This window comes from Peromyscus leucopus, chromosome 8a (genome assembly GCF_004664715.2).
Source record: "Peromyscus leucopus breed LL Stock chromosome 8a, UCI_PerLeu_2.1, whole genome shotgun sequence".
Classification (NCBI taxonomy): Eukaryota; Metazoa; Chordata; class Mammalia; order Rodentia; family Cricetidae; genus Peromyscus; species Peromyscus leucopus.
Window position 1 is genome coordinate 11,682,292 of NC_051085.1, and position 20,309 is coordinate 11,702,600.

General features: G+C 43.8%; 1 long non-coding RNA gene across 1 annotated transcript; it reads right to left on the reverse strand.

The window, feature by feature from the left end:
- Positions 1-6,852: 6,852 nt before the first annotated feature.
- Positions 6,853-20,250, reverse strand: LOC119086876. The gene is made up of 5 exons (XR_005090261.1): positions 19,832-20,250; positions 19,651-19,720; positions 18,489-18,547; positions 8,962-9,304; positions 6,853-7,093 (listed from the first exon to the last, which is right to left on the reverse strand). It is a non-coding gene; the product is annotated as an uncharacterized LOC119086876 (long non-coding RNA).
- Positions 20,251-20,309: the final 59 nt, after the last annotated feature.

Consider the following 20,309-nt stretch of genomic DNA (forward strand, 5'->3'; position numbering starts at 1 on the left):
CAGTCATATTTAGCTGCCCCAGCTGAGGACTTCTGAAACTGTCCGTCTGCATGTTGCAAAACCGCATTTCTGGATCACGGGGTGGTCTCTCCCCAGCACAGAAGAGTCACTTAGACGGTACAGCACTTAAGAGGAGCCTCTGGGCCAAGAAAATCTCCTTCCTTTTTCCCATTCAAATGAAGTCGGGAAGAGTGAAGCATGACAGTCGAAAAATAAAATAAAATAAAATAAAAAACTCAGATTCTCCAACTAACACTGAAATTACCTCTAGTTTCTGAGCTCTGGCCCCCACAGTGTGGGGTTTCTCTGCTTAGAATGATGATGGGGGCACAAGCCTTTCCTGTTGTTTGGAAACTGAGGGTCTTGGCCTTGTGGAACAGGATCCAGAACACACGCAAACTATTTACAGCCAGAAGGCCCTGGATCCAGGAGCCTAGGAGCCTGTTTGCTGCTTCAAGCCTGCCACTGAGTCACTGTCCCAACCCCAAATGACTTCCTGGGCTTCGGTTTCACCTTCTATAAACTGCAAATCATCACACTCATTCCTCCCCACCCCCCCACCCCCCATCTCAGCGCAGTGTAAAAAGATACCATTATATGTGTGGGCCCCGGGGAGGAGGCCGAAATCAAAGCCTGGTTACGGCTATTCCCGATTGCCAAATGGTCTCCTTAATAATCACAGCTTCCCTTACTAATAACCCCTGCTACCACTGGCCTGGTAACCTAGATGGAAGAAGACGCACATCACCGCGCCTGTTTGGAAGGCCTCTGTGGGGCTAGTTCACATACCGTGGAGCTTTTCTCAGTCAGCAACTTACTTTTGCCAAATTCATCGGCGTGAGGAGCTCCGGCCTAGAGCAGGCAAGGCCTGGCACTGAGGAGGTGAACACCAAGTGTCAACCTGCAGGCTCAGGGTGGACCGTCCGGTGAGATGACAGAGCCAACACCTCTCCCGGTCTGTCTTCCATCGCTCTCTCTGGCTCCAGTAGAACAAGGGGGGGGGATATTGTTCAGCCACAGGTGTTGTGTGAACCATTCAGCATCACCAGGCGTTGTTTCAAATCTTGCCTGCGAGAGTGGGCCGGGGGCTGAGGGTGGGGCTATTGTGTGGTCCACACCGTCAGATTCTAATTCCCCGAAATGTATCTGCCGTTCTTTTATATTAACACTAGTGACAACATGAAGCCGACAAACTGAGGTTCTATTTTGGCTTTATTTATGGAATTTGGGGGGAAGATGCTAAGGGCTAAAACTACAGCTCTTCTCAAAGTAAGCATGTGTTCTCCACCAAGCTACAATCACAACTACTTCTTAAGACTCTTCATTTTGTGTGTGTGTGTGTGTGTGTGTGTGTGTGTGTGTAAGCATGTGCATGGTACATGTGTAGAGGCATTAGGACAACTTTCAGGAGTTGATTCTCTCCTTCTATCATGTGGGTCCTGGGACTTGAACTTATGCCATCAGATTTGGCAGCAAGCATGTTTACATAGTGAGCCATCATGCAGGCCTCTTAGCTATTTTTAAATTAGTTTTAATTGTAAAATACACACAACACAAAATGTCATGTGAAGTATTGCATTGTTATGCAGCCATCATTACCATCCGTTTCAACAGCTTTTCATCTTCTCTACCTGAATAAAACAGCTTCTTGTCTCTAGACTGGATCTCACTATTCAACCAGGTTGGTCTCAAGCTCACGATCCCCCTCTCCAGGCCTCCCTACCTGAAGGTCGCCATCCGTTAGACAACTCCGCCAGTTCCCAGGCCCCAGCCCCTGACAACCACCACTCCACTCTCTGCCTCCAAGCATCTGACTGCTTTAGGAACCACGTGCAGGTGTACCTTCCCTTGACTAGGCAATTCCATTTAGTATTATGATTATAGCTTTCCTTCACCATCCTAGCAGATACCAGAATGTCCTGCTTGAAGCCTAAATACAATCTCTTTGTAGGTATGAGTCACAGTGGCTTAATTATTCATCTGTCAGTAGATCCTTGAATTGCTTCTACCTCTTGGCTGTTTTAACGATGCTCATGAACGTGGCTATAGAAAAATCTCAAGCTGGGCATGATCTCTCATGCTTTTAATTCCAACACAAGGGAGCTTGAGGCTGGGAAGGCTGCCATGAGTTCAAGGACAGCATGGTCTTGGTTTCCACTTTCCAATTCTTTGGGGTATCTACTCAGTCAAAAGTTACATCATGGCTTAATATTTTTTAACTTTTCTCCTTCTCCTCCTCCTTCTTTTTTTGGGGGGACAGTGTCATTATATAACCTAGGCTGGCTTCAGTCTCACTATCAAGGACTAGCCTAGGACCTAGATCACCCTGCCTCTGCTTCTCAAGTGCTAGAATTACAGACATGCTCCACATGACTGGCTCATTTTTAACTTGTTTGTCTTTTTTCATTTTTTTCAAAATAAGGTTTCTCTGTGTAGCCCTGGATGTCCTGGAACTCACTCTGTAGAGCAGGCTGGCCTCGAATTTAAAGATCTGCCTGCCTCTGTCTCCTGAGTGCTAGGATTATTTTAACTTTTGAAGAACCATCATTCCATTGTCAACAGGCATTCCCACAGCAATGCACAGAATCTTACTTTCTCCACATCCTCTCCAGCTCTTGGAATTCCTGGACTTCTTTTTGGTTTTGATAGTAGCCATCCTAATGTGTTGCAATTCCGTTTTGGATTGGTGAAGAGGAGATGTGGACTCAAGTTTCAACAAGATAGCATGGCATTCTTATAGACTTTTGTGAATAAGGTATTGAAGATTAAAACAAAATGACTAAAAGACATCTCAAAGAATTGGATTTCTTCCTGGGAGGTGATGGAACATGTCTTTTTTTGTTTGTTTGTTTTGTTTTTTGGTTTGTTTTTTTTGTTTGTTTGTTTGTTTTTGTTTTTCGAGACAGGGTTTCTCTATGTAGCTTTGGTGCCTGTCCTGGAACTCCCTTGGTAGACCAGGCTGGCCTCGAACTCACAGAGGAACTCACTGGTGGAGCATGTCTTTAATCCCAGCACTCGGGAAGGCAGAGCCAGGCAGATCTCTGTGAGTTCGAGGCCAGCCTGGTCTACCAAGGGAGTTCCAGGACAGGCACCAAAGCTACATAGAGAAACCCTGTCTCGAAAAAAAAAAAGATTTGGATTTCTTAGTTACCCCTGCTCTGTTCTGTCTGGAGAGGAAGTGTAAAAAAAAAAATAAAAAAAAAAGTGCTTGCAAAGGCTGGCAAGGGGTTTTCCCGGTCGGTTTTAAGTCAGCAGAATAAAATGAACCCAAGAGAAAAAACTCAGGAAGACTGCAATGCACTGTGTGGGTTTCTTCCGCCTGTGTTGAGTGCAAAGGTTCTGGGTGACTTGAAGAGGCTCAGCAGCCTTTCGGAGTTTGCATATCTTCACTACGGAACCGGCTGACCAAAGCAGAGAGCCACAGAAGGAAGAGTGGAAGGGGTGAGGGTCTTCTCAGGAACTGGGCGACAGAATGGGGAAACCGAGCACTGCTAACCCTGGTCGAAGGTAGAAATAAACGACTGGATGGGAAGTCCGGCTTCTCCATTTCCCTCCCCGACTCAGGACAGTTGCCGGAAGAGCTCAGCATCAGCTGTTGGGTTTTGATACTCACTTCCCCTTTTAAACTGCTGATGCCCTTGCTCCACTGCAGGCGGGAACCCAACCCGGGGTTGTTACTCCTTGTCTGCCCACAATCCCCTTCTTCGGGTGTCTCTCGCCCATCCTCCCCCACTCATACCTAGGCTTTCAAAGATTACATAATATTGAATGCACACCAATTATGAATGTCAAAAAAGATGGGATGACCTCAATTTTAAATATATTTTTATAAATTTAATATAAAATTGTGTTCAAAGCAAAGTTAGTATTTTCCACCTGGTGTACCAGGGATTCAGCAATTAAAGCTGTTTGCTTCAGTACAGGAACTTCATTGCCTGTAGAGAATTCTTAAAATTTTAAATAATTTTGAAACTATAATAAACTAAAACACATAAGCTCCAAGTCACTCTGTTTTTTTTTTTTTTAATTATTATTATTTTTGCTATGATCTGACAGTTCTAAACTATGCCATCCAAGCTAGGCATGGTGGCACACACCTGTAATTATAGTACTTGCTCCTGGAGGCCGAAGCAGGCAGGTTGTGAATTCGAGGCCAAACTAGGCTACAAAGCGAGAGCCTGTCTCAAAACAAATGGAAGACCAACAAAACAAAACAAAGAAAAATGCATCTTCTGTGTGTGACAGCTCTCATTAGCTTCCTTCTAAATCGCACAGATTCGTGATTGAATTAGCCAAAGAAGCTCCTGATGCGGCCAAGCCTTAGTGCTCAGCAGGGAAGAATGGGGACCTGGGCTACGACAGACTGGAAAGGTCCAGTGTGTGGTGGAGTGTGAGGCCAGCATGGACGCAGGAGCACAGGCTAAGGCACTGAGAACAAAGTCTAGATTACCCAAGGCCACACGGACCAGCTCCTTCACCTGATCTTTCTCCAGTAAGTGGCTGCTGGCCTCAGCCGTGCCCCTAAAGGAGGGCTGATATTTTTCATAAGTACTTTATAAAATATATTTAGGAAACTTTTCTAATCTAGTTTTGTGGTTAGAAAATGTGTCTGAGAAATGTCCCCAATCTGGTAAGAGGGGCTGGTAGGATGACTCTCTGGTAAAGATAAAAGGGTGTGCTCTGCAAGCCTGACTACCTTGAGTTCCCTCCCAGATCCCACGGAAAGATGAATGGAAAGAACAGACTCCACAAAGTTGTCGCCTCTGATCGTGAATGCACACACATATGCACCTCTCCACACACACACAAGCATGCACACTCTCACACACACAATTACAAGTAAATAAACAATTTTATTTTAATAAAGAAAACTTAAAAAGAAATGCCCACAATCACAGAGTGTCATTGTACCATTTCCACAAACATGCAATTAATTAAACAACTTATGCCTATCAAGTACAGATGGAGCCTGCTTCTCAAATTGTTCTTTTGAGGGTTGTGCCTAGTGGTCTCTTCTGCTCTTTGTCTCGAGACAGAGTCTCTTTATGTAGTCCAGACCAGACTTGAGTTCACAGTCTTCCTGCTCAGCATCCCGAGGAGAGGACCAGGATTATAGGTGAGTGAGAGCACACCTGGCCCCAGCGCCCTATGCGCTGTGTTTGTGTTTGGACAGCTGCCTTCTGCTCCACAACAGGAAAGATGGGAGAGGTAATAAGCCTAGAGCTAAAAAGTGAGCAGGAACAGAGGTCAGGGAGTACAGGAAGTCTTCACACACACACACACACACACACACACACACACACACACACACACACTGGACAATTTAGGTATTCAAGACTAAAACACACACACACACACACACACTCAATCTTTGGCCCACTCTTCATGGCAAGTATCAAAGAACTTTAAAATGGAAATCTCTTTTGTTTTTGCTCTCACTCTCAACAGGATCTTATACAAGGATAGCCCAGGCTATCCTTGAATGCAAGGCAGTCCCTATGAATGCTGGGATTATAGGTATAAACTACCAACTAAAAGGAAATATTGTGTGTGTGTGTGTGTGTGTGTGTGTGTGTGTGTGTTGTACACTGGCATATGTGTGCCCACAGTGCACATGTGGAGACTGGAGAAAACTTTGGAGAGATTATTCTCTCCTGGATTCTGGTACCCGCTTAGCCACCTCCTCAGCCTCATTTTGTTTGTTCATTTGTTTGTTTATTACTTACTTTTATTGAAATAGCATTTCATTAAATCTCCCCGACAGCCCCCCCCCCTTGAACTCATTCTGTAGCTAGCCTCAGACTTTCTGTCCTCCTGTCTGAGACTCCCCAAATTCTGGGATTATAGGCCTACATTAGTAGGCCAGGCAAAGGAAATATTCTTTATGATAAAATCAGATGAATTCATGATAAAGAACTCCTATTTTTTGCATGCGCATCTTATACTTATTCAGTATGTGTGGCTTATTTTCATATCACATTCAAATACATATATGTATATAACATTTTCATATATATATGAAAATCAGGAAACTTTAGTGATGCCAGGAATCAGCCAAAGAAGATTCCAGTAGTCACAATATGCCTAGCATGTCAAACATTGTCTTCCCCTCCTTTTAAACACATGCTGAGCAAAGTTCCCGACGTCTCAAAAGCCCATGGACTGACTTGCAGGATGACAACTCCAATATGCCTATCATTTTTTCTCTTCCTGTTGAACTAGGTGATGTTTCCAGGACTTAAAAGGGGTATCACATTTCTATCTCTTAAGGTTTAAATGGCTACCATTTTGGAGCAGATAAATAGCAAATCAGCCAGCATCATCGATCGCTTGCTCCTTTTGAATTCCTAGGTATCTGAGAGAAACTGAGACATGAAAAAAATAGAAACTTGTTTCCAATTTTTGAGGAACTTGTAAGGCAGGTGGGAAGGGATGATGGCATGCTGAGGCCACCGATGTATAGAGAGGATATGGGCAATCTTACGTCCTTGGTGGGTTGGGGGTGAGTGGAATGATTTTGCTGCTGTTATTGTTTTTAAAGTACTTGGAAGGTGCCTGAAACGTGTAAGAACTGTTTTAAGGCCACTGTCATTTTAGGCAAATTACCACAAAGGACTGGAGAAATGGCCCAGAGATGAAGAGTTCTTGCTGTACACTCATGATGATCAGAGTTTGAATTCCAGTGCCTATGTAACAATCCAGGCAGTGGGCAAATGCCTGTGACCTCAGCTCAGAAGGGGGCAGAGACAATAGGATCACTTGGGGCTTGCTGGTTTCTGGCTTAGTCAATAAACACAAGCCCCAGGATTGAGAGGAGTCTCACATACACATACATACATACACTCACACAGATACAAATAAATAATCTTTTAATTTAATTTGAAATTGTCACATTAGTAACTTAAAAAAAAATTAGACGTGGTAGTCTAGGAAATTTTCTGAACTGGGTCCTAACATTGAAGAAGACTACCCAAAAGAGAAAAAGAAAGTCCCCATTCTCTCTTCCAAATATCAGGGTCAGCCAAGGTGCTGACACATTCTTCTGAAGTTGTCAGGATGATCTTGTCAAACTCATTTCCAGGATCTTCTAAACCTGTTTTTCCAGGGAAAGGCAAACACCAGACATGAGCTCATTGGGGAGTCGGTCCTGGGCCAGTTTTCTCCCATTTTTAACCTCAACTTAGAGAACACCTGAGACCATTCAACAGAAACACTTGCTGAAAATCCTCCCTACCAGGGCAGTGCTCCTGAGGCCTGGAGAATGATGGCCAATGGTAACAGCAAATAAAAACAGCAGCACCCCAAAGCCACTTTCCCAGTGAGAGTCAAAGCTGGATGGGTAGTTGGTTCCAGAGCCCCACACCCCCTGAGTCAGTGGGCAGGTGTTTCTTAACTCACTTTTGGGAAATGCCTCCAGTGACTCAGCATTCATAGACTAGCTCCTGTGAAGTCATAAAGAATATTTCTCTCAACTGCCTCCCCAACACTTGTGAAAGGTGACTTTCCCAGGCCCCGGTGTCATAGCCTGGCTCTGATAGGAATGAACAAGTCTTTACCAGCATTCTAGAACCTGCAGGAAGTTTCTGGGTTTTTTTTTTTTTTAATTTGCCTTTAATCTACTACCCAAATCAGGACCCTTTGAGAATAAAATGAGGCGCCATTCAATTGTGTGATAACAGCAGGTGTAAACGAAGAACATTCTGGATGAATGAGGACATTGGATCATCTCATCTACTTTCTAACCCTTGAGTCCTTGTCTTCCAAGAATAAACATGTTCAGCTGTCCAGTTTCCTGATGCTGTGATGTATACTAGAGACCTCAAGTTCACTGTCCTTATCCTAAGGCCTCAGACTAGCAGGGGATACAAATACACAAACTGATGTTTGTGAAGTGCTATGGAGGCCAACACTATCCCATGCGTGAGCCCGCCACAGCCTGAGGAGGGAAAGAAACTTCCCAAAGGAGGCATCGTCAGTTCATCTGCATCTTCTTCAGATGGTGAGGAAGGTAAGAATTTCAAGCTGAAGAGCCAGCAAGCAATGTACATGAAGAACACAAAGAGCTAATACACAGAGGCCACTTCCTGCCTACCGGAAGTGTCTTTTACTTTACATGTAGTAGTAAAGGAAGATACTTTACATGTAGTGTCACCTTCAACTTCTCATTCTTCTTGACTGGCCTCCAACTTCAATCAATTCCGCCAAAGCTTCGTGACTTCTGGGACCATGGGTATATGTGTCCCTGCCCAGATTTCTCCTTGCATTTTGTTTGTTTGGTGCTTCTTTTGCTTTTGGTATTGATTTTTGAGATGGTGTCTTGTGTAGCCCAGGCTAGCCTTAAACTTCTTATGGATAGAAGAATGACTTGAATTCCGGATCCTCCAGCCTCTGCCTCTTAGGTGCTAGGATTTCCACTATGCCTGGCTTTGTCCTCCTGTTTTGTTTTGTTCTGTTTTTTGGAGGGGGGAGGGGCATATTTTTAATCTTTTGAAATTACATTTGAATACATTGTATGAAGAAGGACCTATGCCACAGGATACATTTGGAGTCAGAGGACAACTTTCAGGAGTCCGTTCGATTCTTCCATCATGTGAGTTCAGGAAATGGAGCTCTGGTCTTCAGGCTTGGTGGCAAGAGCCTTAACACACTGAGCCATCTCACCTGCCTGGTCCTTCCATTTTGAAAATGAGCATGGAAACAGGAAGAATGTCTAAGATGTTACATCATGGAACTATCTTATGTCCCTTCCCTTAAGTCTCACTTTGAGCAGCCGATGACAGGGGAAGTGACATTATATGACTTTTGAAGCTTTGTCCCAAAAGGCCAAGCAGCATCTATTTGATTTCTGGAAACTATCTATTGGACACCTGAGTGGCCAATGAAATGTCCATCTACCAGGAGGCTGCCATGCTGGAGCGGCCGGATGGAGTTACACTGTTTGACAATCCCGCTTGAACCTACCTTTCAGCGATCCCAACCTTGGCTCCAGACATGTGAGAAGCCATGAAGAACGGATCTTCCACATGAGTATGGAAAAGCCACTGGCCATTCTTGTAATTAGGATGCTGGGATTAAGGGCTTGGAATGTGTTTTGTTTTATGATACTAAATTGTGAGTGGTTTCGTTCCCAGCAGGAGAGCCTGAGTCACAAATGCATGAGCCTCATGAGGCCACGGAAGAAGGTTCTAATCCAGAACAATGGGCAGAGACAGCCATTCTCTTCACTGTTGCTTCCCAAGGAACAGGGCATCTTTGTAGGCTGTTGACATGGGAAGACCCTGATGGGAGGAGGGCTGGTGGATACCTGAAAAAAACACAAAAAGATGTGTGAGGTCAAAAGGAACCAGTGCTAAATGTGAAAGCAGTGCCGTGGTGGCCAATGGCTGTGATCCCAACTCTCTTAAAGCAGGGTGCAGGACTGTCACATGAACGATTCAAGCTGGCTCTACATAGGGAATTCCAGGCCAGTCACTACTACATAGCCAGATTGTGTCTCAAAGCAGGGAAGCAGAGGAGAGGGGATGGGACCGGAGGGGCAGGGGAAGGAGGGGGAGACTTAAGCAGGATAATGGTTAAGCAGCTCAGCCATTTGTACACAGAAAGATCACAGCGGGGTTACCTGGAAGATCTCAGGGGACTCGGGACTTAGAGAGGCACAGGAGCCTGGGAAAACAATTCAAAGCAGAAATACAGCAGCAGATGGAACAGATGAGGACAAGGAAGGCCCAGACATGACAGACAGCAAGACAGGGGCAAATGGTGTGTCCTTCTCTACTGAGTGCCCCCAGATATCCTATTTTCTACTACCAAATCTGAATCTAGAAGGGAAAAAAAAGTGTCTAAAATGCTGTTCTAGTCACTGATCTAGTGCTGTGAAGAGACACCATGACTGAGGCAACTCTTTTTTAAGGAAAACGTTGAATTGGGAGCTTGCTTACAGTTCAAAGATTGGGTCCATTGTCACCATGGTAGGGATAACGGCAAGGGCAGCAAGTGGTGCTGGAGGAGTAGCCGAGAGCGACGTCCTGATCAGAAAGCAGAGACCCTGGGCCTGGTGTGGGCTTTTGAAACCTCAGATAACCCCTAGCGATAAACTTCTTCCAACACAGGCCACACACTCTAATCCTTATAGTCCTTTCAACAAGTGCCACTCTCTGATGACTAAGCATTTAAATACTTGAGCCTGGGGGCCGTTCTTAGTCAAGCCACTACAAATGTCACACAAATCATCAGGAAATGGCTCCAGCCATGCTCTGTAGTGATCACGGCAGAATCGGGCTTCTCTGTGCATGGGTTAGCTGCACCACTCGCTGAGCTGGCCTGCTGCCCTGCCCCCACTCCTACTCCCACTTCCTTTCCTTTTTCTTTTCCTTATTTTCCCTTGGAGTTGATAAAGAAGGGGTGAAACAGGATAGATTTTGTTTTTATAAGTAGTCAATTTAATAAAACATAATTCTATGGTCGTTTAGCGTAAGCCAAGATTCTCGCTGTCAAAGAAAATGAACAGAGCAGCAGATGCTGGGTGGCTTCTTGCCCAGCACTCAGGATGCAGAGGCAGAACCTCAGGTTAAGTATTGAGACCCTGTCTCAGAAGGAAGAGAAGCTGGGCGGAGTGGTGCATGTTGTATTTCCTGCAGAGCCAAGAGAATTGCAAGCCCAGCACTGTTGTTTGTTGTTTTTATTCTTTACTTTTTTGGGGGGGGGGCTGCCACCCAGCTCCCAAATAAGTAACACAGGGAGGCTTGTTCTTAATTATGAATGCCAGCCTTACCTTGGCTTAGTATCTAGCCAGATTTTCTTAACTTTAGATTTTCCCGTCTACCTTTTGCCTCTGGGCTTTCTTATTCTCTTACTTTTGTAAATCTTACTCTTACTCCATGGCTTGCTGTGTACCTGAGTAGCTGGGTGGCTGGGTGGCTGGCCCCTGAAGTCCTCCTCCTTCTCTGGCTCCTTCCTTTTCTCCCCTTCCCCCAGAGTTCTCCTTCTATTTATTCTCCCTGCCTGCCAGCCCTGCCTATTTCTCTTTCCTGCCTCACTATTGACCATTCAGCTCTTCATTAGACCATCAGTTATTTTAGACAGGCACAGTAACACAGCTTCACAGAGTTAAACAAATGCAACATAAACAAAAGCAACCCACCTTCAAATAGTCTTCTACTACACAGTACATAGTGAGTTTAAAACCATCCTGGGCTGTCTGAGAAGAGGGGGGAGGGGAAGGGAAGATTTGCCAACTGTCTTCCCAAAACCTTAGAATTTCTGGGATGTGACTCAAATACTCCATAAATAGGTAGTTGACCCAAGCTTAATGTTGGAGTATGGTAATTCTGCTCAGAAGGCTGAGACAGGAGAACTCCATGTTCAAGACCTGCCTAGGCTACAGACTAAGTTCAAAAAGAGCCTTGGCAATTTAGGAAAATTGTCTTAAAACACAAAGTCAGAAGTGTGGTGGTATTGTGTTCCCCAAAATATTGTGTACCCTAATAAACTTATCTGGGGTCAGAGACAGAACAGCCACTAGATACAAAGGCTAGAAAATGGTGACACTCACACCTTTAATCCTAGCACCCCAGAGGTAGAAATCCCTCTGGATCAATTTGAGTTCAAGGCCACATTGGAAAAGCCAGGCATGGTGACACACGCCTTTAATCCCAGAAATCGAGTGAAGGTAAAAAGCAGAAAGGTATATAAGGCGTGAGGACCAGAAACTAGAAGCATTTGGCCTGGTTAGGTATTCAGGCTTTTGAGTAGCAATTCAGCTGAGACCCATTCTGGATGAGGACTCAGAGGCCTCCAGTCTGAGGAAACAAGACCAGCCGAGGATCCGGCGAGGTGAGGTAGCTGTGGCTTGTTCTGTCTCTCTGACCATCCAGCATTTCACCCCAATAACTGGCCCCAGGTTTGATTTTATTAATAAGAACATTTAAGATTCCTGCTACACAGAAGAGGACCTGAGAACTCAGTAGTAGAATGACGGTTTGCCAGGCATGCTCACGTGAGGCCCTAGGTTTAATCCTCTGCATCACATTAAAAAAAAAAAAATTAAAACCTTAGTTGATTTCATTATAACAACATATGTGTGGGCTGGAGATATGGCACACTTGTTGTTTTTGCAGAGAGGACCTGGGTTCAGTTCCCAGCACCCACATGTTGATTCGCAACTATCTGCAACTCCAGTTCCAGGAGATCTGACACCCTCTTCCGACCTGGGGGGGGGGGGGTACCATGCATTGTGCCCAGCCTTGCTTTCTTATTTGAACTTGACAGTTTCAAGAAAAGTCATAGGTCTATACATAAGGAGTGGTGCCTTGAATTTACAGTTTTACATATTCAGACTGAAACATTCTTAATCAAAATGGTTAGGTCTACCTTATCAATAAATGATACCCAAAGAACAAAATGGTACATTTCTAATAAATTCAAATAACTACATGGAATAGTAACATTAGATGCATACATTAATACTTTAGTATGTTCTTATTTGGTTAAGGAACCTACTTCACCATGATATGGATTTACCTTTAAAGTTTTTATATATTGTTGAAAGTAGATATTTTGTTAATTTTTTTCCTTCTGATTTAAAAACTATATATTATTTTGAGAATTTCAAATATGAGTACTTTTTTTTATTATCCCCCCCCTTCCCTATAACTCTTCCTGTAGTCCTCCTCACCTTCCTGCCCCCTTTCAAATTCATGGTATCTTTTAATCTAATTATTGTTATATACACACATATATATTAATACAAAATTATGGAATGTGTCATGAATTTGTATCATCTTTGCACAGGAGGCCATGCTTATCGTTTTGGATATGTTTCAGTAGACTGCCAAATTGAACACCACTGGATCTTTTTCGCTTGCTGGTGTATGTGGTCTCTAAAAATATATTTATTTTATTTTGTTTGTATGAGTATTTTTGTCTACAATGGATGTGCGTGTCTGGTGTCTTCTAATCCCTGTATGCAGAGGCTAAGGCAGGGGGAGCTTGAGCGTGAGGCTAGCCTCAGCTACGCAGGAAGACCATGTCTCAAAAACAAATAAAACCTATGTTTTTTTTATTTTAAAATTACCAAGTAATGCCAGGCAAGTTGGCACGCTCCTGTCATATCAGCACTAGAGAAGTTAAGGCAGGAGAGACAGAAGTTCAAAGTCATCCTCAGCTGTGTAGCAAGCTCTAGACACTGTCTCAAGCAAACCAAAGAGCATGACTGGGCCGTGGGTCTGAATAGGAAGTCTGTTTGCCTTGCATGCATGAGGCCCAGGTGTGGTCAGGAAAAGGTTTAATGGAAAAGCTGATAGACCCTGCCCCAGATTTCAAATCCCAGTGTCAACAGGAACCACCTTTGTTGCCAGCGCGGGCTGCCCAATAAGCAGCTTTTACAGTTGGACTCCACAAACAGGCACTTTTCACAGACTACTGTTTTATATACTTTTTTTTTTTTTAATTTCACAACCGATGCCAAGGGAAGAAAAGAGTTCTAATTAAAAGTTTGAAAGTCTCTGGGCCAGTGCCATAGCTCAGTAGACAGAGGTGCTCAGCACCAAGCCTGCTGGCCTGAACTGGATCTGATGGACCCAAACGGTGGAAAGAGAAAAACCTGACTTCTGATCTCCATGTGCACACCTTGGCATGTCACCCTTAGACACACACAGACACACACAGACACACACACACACACACACACACGCACGCACGCACGCACGCACGCATGCACCCACACGCACACGCACACGCACACACACACAGTTTGAGGACAGCCAGAAGTCTGGGCTACAGAGTAAGACCTTGATGGGAAACAAAACAAGGAAAGAAGGAGGAAAGAAAAAAGAAAATGTAAAAAACAACCATTTCCATATTATCCTTTGTGGTATTGTTTTAAATTAAATCTTGAGATAAGATACGTGTCTTCTTTCACTGTGCAAGGTGACCGATTAAAACAAAGCATAAGGGTGGTTCACTGGGGAGACTCATGACTCTGTCCAGATAATCAGGAACAGGGCGGAACTAAGGACAGGAGAAGTCCTTGGAAGCCGCCAGGGTCATGCAGGGTCTGAGTTTTTGCTTCGCATCAAAGGAAACTGTTTAAGCATAGATAGCTTCCTTTGTCTCCCAGTCTCCCTGTCTCTCCTCTCCCTGTGCCCACTCCTCCCGCTCTTAGCCCGAGCTGGCCTGGACTTGCTATCTAGCCTCAGCTTACCTTGAACTGTTGCTATCTATCATTAGCTTCCCACATGCCGAGATTACAGGCGGGCACCACCTATCAAACTGGGTTTATAAATGGACTCCTAACATCTGAGAATCATGTGCTTGCTAATCAGCAGATCCTCCCACACTTGAAAAAAAAAAAAATGATCAAGATGGAGGAAGCACCTTTTTAAAAAATTTTTTAAAGGATATTCCACATCTATCCAATGTTCATCGAGCCACTTGGAGAATTGGTTTAATTCTGAGATAAGAACTAAGAAAAATTTACCACCCTAACCCCATGTGCTTAGAAACCTAGCATCTGGTTGAGTCCAAGGCTACTGCTGAACTCCCTACAAAACATAGGACAATCCCACACCCCTAAAAGTTGCTCAGTCCAATACTAACAGTACCGTTTAAATAGTCCTGTACTAGAAAGTTATGTGTAAATTTTATTTGCTTAAGAAAAAAATTGTGGGTAGAGTTTTTAGATGTGCTCTATAGTCTGGGCTGGCCTCAAACTTGTGGTGATCCTCCTGCCTCTGCCTCTGCCTCCTCAGTTCAGGGATTACCAGTGTGAGCCATCCACACCCCTCTAAGAATAAAGATATTTTTCTGATTTCAGTTCTGTGCTTCTGAACTTTTTCCCTTCACCCCTCCCTGCCTCTTACAATTCTCCTCCAATGATGGAGTGGTCTTTGAACCTTGCTTTCCAGGTCACTCCAGGATGCCATACGGAACCTCCTTCCCAACACAAATATGAAATAACCTCTTCCGAGGGGACTCTGCAAGACCAAGGCTACTCGTTAGGCTCTCAGAGAAAGAGTCATATGAAGTTTTATGGTCACGTAGCAGAAGGGAGTCATTGAGGTGTTGACCAATAACTCAGTGTGACCCTCAGATAGTCAGGCTACAGCAGAGCCTAGAAGCTTCTCCAGTCACGTCACATGTCCTCTTACAGCATTTGTGGCCTGGGGGTTGGTGGAAGCTAGAGAGAGGTCTGGGAAGCTTAGAGAATCATTCCAAGAATTTACCTGCTGGTCAAGAAGTTAGGTAAGAGATAGAGGCTGAGAGTGAAGGGCTGTTTAGAAAGGACTAAAGATGGCCCCGGGTCATCTTGGGCCTGCTCTGGGTCTGCACTGTGTATCTTGCTACAGTGTCCTCACCAGCGGCAGCCTGTGTGCAGGAACTTCACAGAGGTCGGACCTTCATCGGGGGACTTCCGTTTACATTTCAGAAAATGCAGCTGCTGACTGTGGGGGGAGCACAGGGCCAGAGTGCTTACCCAGGACGGGAACGGCAAAAATGGTGGGATTCCCAGCCCAGGGGAAAAACAAAACAAAACAAAAAAACAACAGTGGAAGTGGGAGAAGAGTAGTGAATTGGGACAAAATGCTAATAATCCTTCCTGCAAATTCGAACTCCAAAGTTCGATTACTTTTTGTTAAATTTAAAGAGCTTGGGCACTGAGAACCTCTTCATAAACAAAGCAATCCCCCCGATACACAATGTCATCTTCAATTTTGCACATGGAGAAAACTGGCTTATTAATTAAGCCAGAATATATGTTAGAACAATTGTGGTTCCTATCTTATTTCTAAAGTTCCTGCTATTATTATTCTCTCTCCCATCCCCATCACTCCCACCTCTCCTGGAGACAAGATCTCAATATGTATCCCAGATCAGCCTCCTGAATGCTAGGATTGAATGCTAGGATTACAGGCATGTGCCACTATGCCTCTGTACTATTTTCCTCTACACACACAACCAATGTTTGTTTCAGATAGGATCTCACACAGCCCAGGCTGACCTCAAACTTTTGATCATCCTGACTCCACCTTCCCAAGTGCTGGGATTACAGGAGTGAACCCCCATGCTCTGAGAAAACCATATATTTTTAAGTATTTTGTCCTGGAAACCTCCTGTAAACATCTGTCAATCAAACATAATTGTCAGAACAGCTTCAAAATACCAGTGTTCCTGTCCTAGGATGTGATACGGTCTGGCTAAAACTGTGGCTGATAAACCTGCTGGGGCAATGAAGTGCTGGGAATCAGACTTTTCAAAGCTTTAGCGACACTTTGTATCTCTGTCAGATCACCTCTTTTTGTGTTAGTTTGCTTGTTTTAGAGACAGGAACTCATGTAGCCTAGGCTAGCCTTAAACTCATTATATAGTGAAGGATGTCCTTGAACTCCTGATCCTTTCCTTTTAACCTACCAAGTCCTGGGACTTCAGGAGTGCAATAGCATGGCAGACTACCTTAAGCAAAATTTTAAGAAATTAATAAGAGCCAAGTCAGGGATCTAGTCTCAAAATAACTAAATAAAGTAAATAATTAAGTAAGGGCCAGTGAGATGGCTTAGCAGGAGGAAACATCTACCCACCTGAGTTCAGTCCCCAGGAGCACATATTAGAGGCAAAGAACTGACTGACTACTGCAAGTAGTCCTCTGCCTGGCACAAGTGCACTATGGCACTCTTGCTCACACACACACACACACACACACATACACACACACACACACACACACACACACACATATAATAAAACATATGTACGTACTTAGAGTGCTCGAACTAATTTTAAAGAATGGAGACTCCCTTCTGGTAGAGATTTGGAAAGAAAGGAAAAAAGGGAGGAAGGAGACAAAACACGTTGGAACACTTCCAAGAGATATTTCATTAAACTAGTCAAACGGAATTAATGTCTCCACAAGGGATTTAGTCCACGGGCATCGGCACTCCGTTCTGAAGCTGGCGTGTGTCACTGGTCTGGGGTTTGGGAGAAAAGCCTTGAGCCCAGCAACTAACTCCTGCCTTTCCATCATCCTCATTGCCAGATTACAGCAGAACTTGGTGGACTCCAGTTTCCTTCCATCATCACATTCCAGGCCTGAATTCTTTGGGAACACACCCATGAAAACTTGGGAAACACCCTCTACTTATCAGTAGAGTGGGTTTCTCCTAGCTTGAGCATTCTCGTCCATTCTGTGTTGACTTTACTAGCCAGCTATGGGAATGTGAAGTTCTCTTGACCTGGTTCCCACATTTGGGGACCCTCTGTGTTTAATGTAAGTCACTGACAACATAAATGACTCAACTGAAAATGATGTTTTATGTGTAATTGTATTGTTAAGTACCACTGTGCTGCTGTGTCCCAAACAAACATCTGTGCCCCCATTGGTCTGTGCTCTCTCCAGAGCTCAACTTTTAATAATAGCAGGATAGATGGCCTTTCCTCTCGCACTTTATCAGTGCTGACCAGACAGAACACATTCATTTAGTTAGATGTCTCTGGAATCCTCACTGATGGGAACCTAGTGGTTTTCCACCATCTCCTTTCTGAACCGAGTGTGACCCAAAGACCCTTCCCAGCAGCACACACCCTAGCACTTCTCAGTGGTATTCCTTCTAGGTCAGCCTCAGGATGTAAGAGCTGAGATTTATTGACCAAAAATCTTGCAGAAATTGAATGCTGGGTTTATCATCTCTTTCCCTGCTCACCTTTGCCCTAAGCAGCTGGAGAGTGTGCTGGATTTCCGCGTCCAGATTCCTCAGTTATTACAACACAACTCACAGCAGTGAGAGCTGTTATTTTCCATTTAACCTTGTTTTTTATTTAAGAATTTAGAAATAAGCGCTAATGATCTTTATTAAATACGGAACTTTAAAATAGCAATTACTTTTTTTAAAAAAATCCCTTTTCATAGATAAACTTGGTTTAGATTTCTTAAGGTATCTGAATATTTATTTTCTTGAATTTCCACATGCAGTGAGTTTTCTCTTAGGAACATGATTTTAGAAAATTATAGTCATCTTTGCCAATTTTATTAAATCACTAATATACTTGCAAGATGCTGAGTTCTTCTTGGGTGAGGTCACATTAAAGGAGTTTGGCGGTAGAGATGAGCAACATGTCTCTACTTACAGGAGATTAAAGTCTGAGCTAGAGACATGGCCTTATATCTCTAAGTAAGAGTGCTTACTGCTCTTTCAGAAGACTAGGAGTTAGGATTCCACCTCCAACATAACCCACATCAGGAGGCTCACAGAGGCCTATAACTTCAGCTCCATTGGACCCAACACCCTCTTCTGAGCTGCAGCCCCATGTACAGACAGCACTCCTTGCACGTAGGAAGCTGAGGCAGGAATGATCAGGAGTTCAAGACCAGCCAGAGCTGTGATATAAAACCCGGTCGTGTCACACACACCCCCCCCCCTCCAAAACAATAAATAAGCAAGCAAACTTTGGACTGAAACCAGGACAACATATTTGTTCTTGGAGAGAAAACTGTTTACCTTGGCAAAGGTGTCATCTCTGGGAACCTTGACGATCTTCTGCCATCAAATAGACTGCACTAAGAATTAAATGAGAAGAAAGGAACACGGATTCTATGTGTCCATCACTGGGGCAGCTTTGGAGACAGTTGTGAGTCATCTACAACACTCACCTCAAACATTATCCGCATCTTTTTGAATTATACATATTTAAACTTCTAAAAAACAAATAAAATGAATGTTGCTATTTAGAGTTTCCTTTGTGACTCCTGATAGTGAAAGCTGCTAGAAGAGACCAAGTACACTGACAAGCTTAATCCACTTTCTTAGAAGCCTGTCATCCATTTGTAAAGAGATAAGAGTGGAGCACCAGGCATTGTTAGCTGAAATACTTCTTTTCACTTGCAAATTCCAATGGTTGCTTTTGCCTGTATCTCAAGTGGAATCCAGCAACTTTCTCCCCACAAACTAAGAGGAGGTCAAGAAAAGAAAACAAGGTGCACTTAGAGACAGATGCAGTCCAGGATTTCATGTGGACGACACCCACTTAGAACATGTAAACAAACCTTGGGGTGGCCAGGAGGACAAGCCTGGATCTTTACACAGTGAAATTGGATGCTATCCCAGATTTCACCGTGACACACTCACCCTGATCACCCAGAAACACACAAAAGTTACCTGTTAATTGGGTCCTTGTAGGGAATTGTTTACATATCTTCTAAGAACACTAAACATGCCTAAAACTTGACTTAGTGGCTTAGTGCAGTACAGAAAGACTGTATTACCATCAAGACTGTATAATATGTTATCTGTGCTTTGACATAGAATTACCATTGTTCCCCACAGGCTGCTGGCCCCAGCATTAAAAAATAGCAAGTGCTAGGTACAGAGGGGATGCCCAAGGCCCCAGCTGCTTGGGAAGCGGAGGCAGGAGGATCACCTGAATCCAATAGATTGTGACAGCCTGAACAACTTAAGAGGTTCCAGACCCTTCAAAAGGAAGAAGATAATAGGTAGACACCTCTTTTGCACACCATAGCCTGCCTTTTCTGGCTCTTCATCTTTTCCAATGTATTCTATTTCTCTGTACTTTAAGCAAATAAATTTAATTGATTTTTTTTTTTTTTTGAAGCAGAGTCTCAGCTCAGGCTGGCCTTGAACTCAACATGTAGATGAAACTGACCTTGAAGTCCTGAAATTCTTCTAACTCCACTTCTCAAGTATTAGGGTTATCTTCATGTACCTCAATACTCCTGGCATACAGCAAAAGACAGTGAAGACAAATTACAAAATGCTCATTTACACCATGAGTCTAACTTCTATTATCTAAGAATTAACAGAATTAGTTCATGTGAGGTGCTTACAGTAGGCCGAGCACCTGAGAGGCATGGTGTAAGTACAGCATCTCATAAGCCACGTTGCCAATACTGGTTCCAATCGGTATTAGTTGTCTGGCTTCCTGACTAGTTTGGACTTGGTCATCTTTCATGTCCTAATTTGGATATAATCCATGTGTTCTATCTGTTGGAAAATAGCAAAGCAGTTCTTAGTGTACTCATTAATAGATTGTAAGCAAGTATTTCTGATAGTTTAGTGGGACCTATGAAGGCACATACACCCCGAAACAACATCCTGAGATACTCTGATCAGGTAGATGAAAGAGTGAATTCTTCCACATTTACCTGCTGTGTCGTTTGAAGGAATCTCCCCAGCTGTCTTAGTTAGGGTTACTATTGATGTGATGAAACACCATGACCAAAGCTACTTGGGGAAAAAAGGGTTTACTTAGCTTATGCTTCCACATCACTGTTCATCACTGAAGGAAGTCAGGACAGGAACTCA